Source organism: Arvicola amphibius, chromosome 10 (assembly GCF_903992535.2).
Source record: "Arvicola amphibius chromosome 10, mArvAmp1.2, whole genome shotgun sequence".
Classification (NCBI taxonomy): domain Eukaryota; kingdom Metazoa; phylum Chordata; class Mammalia; order Rodentia; family Cricetidae; genus Arvicola; species Arvicola amphibius.
In genome coordinates this window covers 85,706,852-85,711,958 of record NC_052056.1, presented here as the reverse complement: position 1 = coordinate 85,711,958, position 5,107 = coordinate 85,706,852, and positions in this window count along the sequence as shown.

Genomic DNA, 5,107 nt, shown 5'->3' with positions numbered 1-5,107 from the left:
GCTTACTGGGTGATTTTTCCGTATATTCTGCCTCAGTTTGACTCCCTCTACAGGTTTCATTTCGTGACAGAAGCTCCTGCCAGCTCAGCCTTTCGTTCCCTTGGCCAAGCGCTGGAGCTACTGTGTTCACGTACATTTCTTCCTCTCACACTCCAGGTGGAAAGGATTTGAAATGAAAAACACCCACTGTACCCCTTGCTCTTGCTTTAAGGGGGAGGTAGTTCTGCAGAGCTCAGCTTACATCTTAGGAGAAGCTGGGTGCTGACATCTTAACCTCCTTCTGTCCCAATGTAGGCTTTCTAGGGCTGGTGAGAGAGCTCAGCAGGTGAAGGCGCTTGCTACCAAGCCTGAGATCTGTGGGCGTGAATGAAGGAAAGAACCAGTTTGCATGAGTGACCTACACACCACTGGGGCATATGCAACCCTTGACCCCAAGTAAAGCATGTCATTTTTTAAAAAGTAAGTTTCCTTTACAGGATCTTTTGTATTTACATGAAAGAAGGAGCTCTGCCTCCCCTGTGTGCTTTGGGCAAGGTACCTATGGCCTCTTTAGCCCATCGACCACCCAGGGAGCACCCTCTGTGAGACAAGAATGGCAGCTTGCAAGGGACCTCTGTGTGATGAAAAGGGTCTGTGTGATCTGTCTCAAAGCTCCTGGGGTTTGATTTTAACCTCTGTGACTTGCTGATTGGTAAGAGCATCCATCATTCTAAAGAGACCATAATGGGGCTGGCTTCAGGATCAGCCATACTCAGTGAGTGGCACATCCACCTGGAGATAGCAGCCAGTGTTGGGAGTCCCCGTGACTACATTGATGTCTCCATAGCTCCCAGAGGATGGCATCTGGGGGTCTGCTAGGTGTTGAGCAGAATGAGTGGCCTTTCCTTGTCTTGTCCCCCATGTCTGTTGGGATTAACAAGCTGCCCAGGTTCAAGTTTGGGAGTGATCTGCCATGGTAGTCAGACTCAGGAAAAGAGCATGGTGGGTATCCAGTTAACCTGCAGTCTTGTGTGTCTGTAGATCTACAGACCTGCAGTGGACCCTGTGGAACCTGGCTGTGGAGGAGCAGGTGGTGGTCCTAAGCCTAGACATTTGCATCTGAACAGACTATAGGCACTCAGTTTAATCTACAGTTCCAAACAAGAAGTTGAATAAACACAAACTGGGCTGTGCTATTTGGGATGTTCAAAGCTGTGTCTGCCCTGAGGTCTTGGCTATATTACTTTTGCTGATCTCTGAGGAGACAGAATAGCTTCTTTGTGGATGTGGGTGGAGAACTACATATGTCCCCACAGCCTGAGGGCAGAAGCAGAGAGATTTTAATAAGGCCAACTTCTTTCAAGGTGCTTGGTCCCTCAGGGCTGCAGTTGGTGATCCGTGAGCAGGCCATGGCCCTGTGTCCACTGCAGTTTGTTAGAAGGCCCCACATATGCAAGGCTCTGGGGCTTGTCACAGCTTAATGTCCACTGGTTGCTGTGGCTTCTTTGGGGGTGGGGCTGGGGAACAAATAAACACTAACTGTTGTAGGATTTGAAGACCCTTCCAAAATGCCAGCCCCTTCTCAATCTGAGGCGACAAGAGTTCCCTAATGTTTACACTGCAGCTTGTGCACTCGGTGCCAAGTGCTCCCTTCTTGTTACCTGTGGTGGCACATGTATGCTGTGTAAGTCCCAGACACCTTATGTGGAGTCACACAAAGAACAAACACTTGTGTGGGTATTTAAAGTGTTACAGTCTGACATCTTGTTCTTTGGGAGTAGGGTCTTTAAAAGGGAATGATAGACAAAGGTGGTTTGCTGAAAAAGTACTTATCAGGTACACAGAAGCGAAAGAAGTACACGGGTGCTAAAGGAGAGGGCAGATGACACCAAGTTGGGTCTTAGTATACCAGAGCTGTGCCGATCTCCAAGTCATTGCACTGTCGGGATCCAAGAGGGAGGCAGTCTTGGCCCGGGACTCCATCTCCTGTCGGCTTTCATGAGTCTCCCCAGACCAACTTATAGGTAAAAGACAGCTCTCTCTCTCATCTCAGGTAGGTGACTAGCAGGCCCTATGGCAACAGCCCACATTTGCCTTTCTGTGCCTGTCTGGCCATATGAACACTGAAGGGGGTGGGAGGGAGGCAGCTCCTGGGCCCCAGGACTATGACAAGGTTTCTCCAGACTTTGTCCCTAGCTCTGCCCTCACTGATCATACAGGCACTAAACCTGAACTTCTCTCAGATATTTTTCACAGGGCTAAAAGAGATGTCTTCTACCTGATCATAATGATGAACAGGTGTGCATTCAGTCTCTTGTGGGAAGAATAGGTCGGGCAGATAGGCCTTGGTACCCATCCTTCAGCGATGCATCAGTAACCAGTGCATTTTGCTACTACCATGTGGGATCCTGGGCAGAGGTTGCATCAGCTAGAGGAGAGGCAGAAAGGGGGGGGCATGCCTTGGTAGTTTGAATGAGAATGGTCTCTGTGGAGTCTACAAATGCTTTTAGCCTCTGAACCCCCATACTTTTTTTTGTTTGTTTTTCTTTTTCGAGACAGGGTTTCCCTGTAGTTTCTAGAGCCTGTCCTAGAACTAGCTCTTGTAGACCAGGCTGGCCTCGAACTCAGCCCATACGTATTTTTTAAGAACAGAAGTGGGGCTGCTGAAATGGTTCACACATCTCACACCACCTGACCACAAAGGAGGAACTCAACTTTTAGCCTTTGGTCCCAAGTGAAAGGGGGATTCTGGGGGTTCCCAGCAACAGCATCCATGGCTCACAATCATCTCTAACTTCCAAGGAATCAGACTCCCTCTTCTGGCCTCCATAGGCTGCATGCATGTGGTACACAGGCATGTAGGCAAAATACCCACACCAGTCTAAAAGACATCAGGGACATGTAGGCAGAAGCGAGACCTGGGGCACAGTTTGCTCTCCAGTGGTGATGGCCATATCAGGCAGGACAGCTCTCAGTAGCTTCTCTGTTTCTCTAAGCAAGGTCATTTTAAGGTTCTGTGTGTACTTTTGGATGTCAGAGTGCTTTACATTGTAAAAATGCAGCCTTCTGAAGACCCCATGAAATTGGCCAAGGGGCCTGAGAAGGAGCTGGGTTGGATTGTGACCCTCACCTTTAACGGGTATCTCGTCTGCCCCACTGGCTGTTAACTTCCGTCACAGGTTTTAGTTGGTAGGTGGCAGGTGTCCATTGTTGGCAGAGTACTGAACTCCCTGACTTTGAAAAGCCCAGCAGCTAGCAAGAAGACTCGCAGAGCAACACTGAGTTTCTCTGTCTTGGACTGACATTACAGTGATTTTTATCACTCCAGTCAAGCAAGTCTGTGCCATCCCACACCCATTAACAACAGCTTGTACCCTGTGGGAAGTTCATCCAAAAGACCCCATTTAGTGTGGTCCCATGTCATCTGTCTCTGTCTCCTGTGAATGATCTGACCAAAGGCTGATCAGAGTGGCAGCCCAGTGACTTCAGGGCAGGAGGAAGAACCATGAGTACAGGTTCTCAGCACATCCTCTTGCTCAGCTGTTGGTGCAGTCTGTACCAGTGACTGTCCCTTACACATAGTACAGGAGCCTACACTGCTCTTGTGGCAAAGCAGAAAGCCAGGAGAGGTGGAAGTAAGCTGGCTCACCAGGGTCTAGTTCTAGAACATTCCAAGTAGGCTGGGACTCCCTGGGTGACTTTGACCAGCCTGGTGTGATCTGATGGAGGTTGGACTCCCCCTGTTGGCCAAAAGGGAAATGGGAAGTGTGAGGATTGAGTGTGAAGCAGTGAAGTTGAAGGGTTTGTGTAGTGTCTGAGGGGGAGCCTGAGTCACCAGAGGGTTCCTGGATGTACTTCCCACCATGGCATGGAAGCAGCACTACACAGCCAGCTCACCACACAGCACGGAGTTCAGGAAATGAACTTGACAGCCCCCGTCCCCAAGGTTAGAGACATAGCGCTGAGCCTAGTCTGAACAGCTAGATCTTTCTCTGCCCCAAGGGCAAAACACTTCTGGTTTGATTGTCCAAAGAAAGATAGATGCCTTTGAAAGGAAGAGCTTTGAAATAAATTAGAATCTTACAGATGTGACTGTCAATTACAAATGATAGAAGTTGCTAAAAATCTCAGAAAAAAAAATTTTTGGGGGGTGTGAGGGAGTACAGTTTTTGTCTCCCACTGTAGCCCAACCTGGCCTTCAGGACCTGAATATGTAGCTCAGACTGGACTGTAACTTGAAGCAATCTTCCTGCTTCTGCTTCTGCCTCTGAGTACTGGGATCATAAGTGAGTATCACCATGCCCAACACATACATGTATGTGTGTTTGTGTATGTATGTATGTATATATATAATTGTATATAGAATAGATAATTGTGTATATAATTGTATATATGTATATATACACATGTGTATGTACACACACACACACACACACACACACACATATATATATATATATATAAAATTTTTACTTATTTTATTTTTGACAGAGTTTCACTATGTAGCTTATGTAGGTTTGGCTGGCCCTGGATCACCTATGTAGACCAGACTGACCTCAAACTCAGAGATCTACCTGCTTCTATCCCCTGAGTTAGCACTACACTCAGCTATTTATTTTGTATATGTATTTTTTATGTGTCTGCAAGTATATCTGTATAAAATATGTGCAGTACACACGGAGGCTAGAAGACAGTGTCAGAGCCGCTGGAATTGGAGTTAAAGGTGATTGTGAGTCACCATGTGGGTATTGGGAACTGAATCCAGGTCCTCTGTAAGAGTGCCCAGTGCTCTTTTAATTGCCGAGCCATCTCTCCAGCCCCACCTCCCACCCGTATTTTTTTTTAAATTTTATGTTTATGAGTGTTTTGCCTTCATGTGTATGTGTACGCCACATGCACACAGTGCCCTCCCTGAGGGCCAGAAGAGGGGGGGTGTGACTGGAGTGACAGTTGTGAACGTCACATGAGTGCGGGGAGTGCTGGGAGGTCCTCTGGAAGTGTCCCTAACCACTGAGCCATCTCTCCAGCCCCATACCTGATTTAAGGAGTAACAAGTCTACTTTAAGACTTTAGTACATATAGGACCTATTCAAAAGACATTTTCAAAAATAAACATTTGAATCCCAAG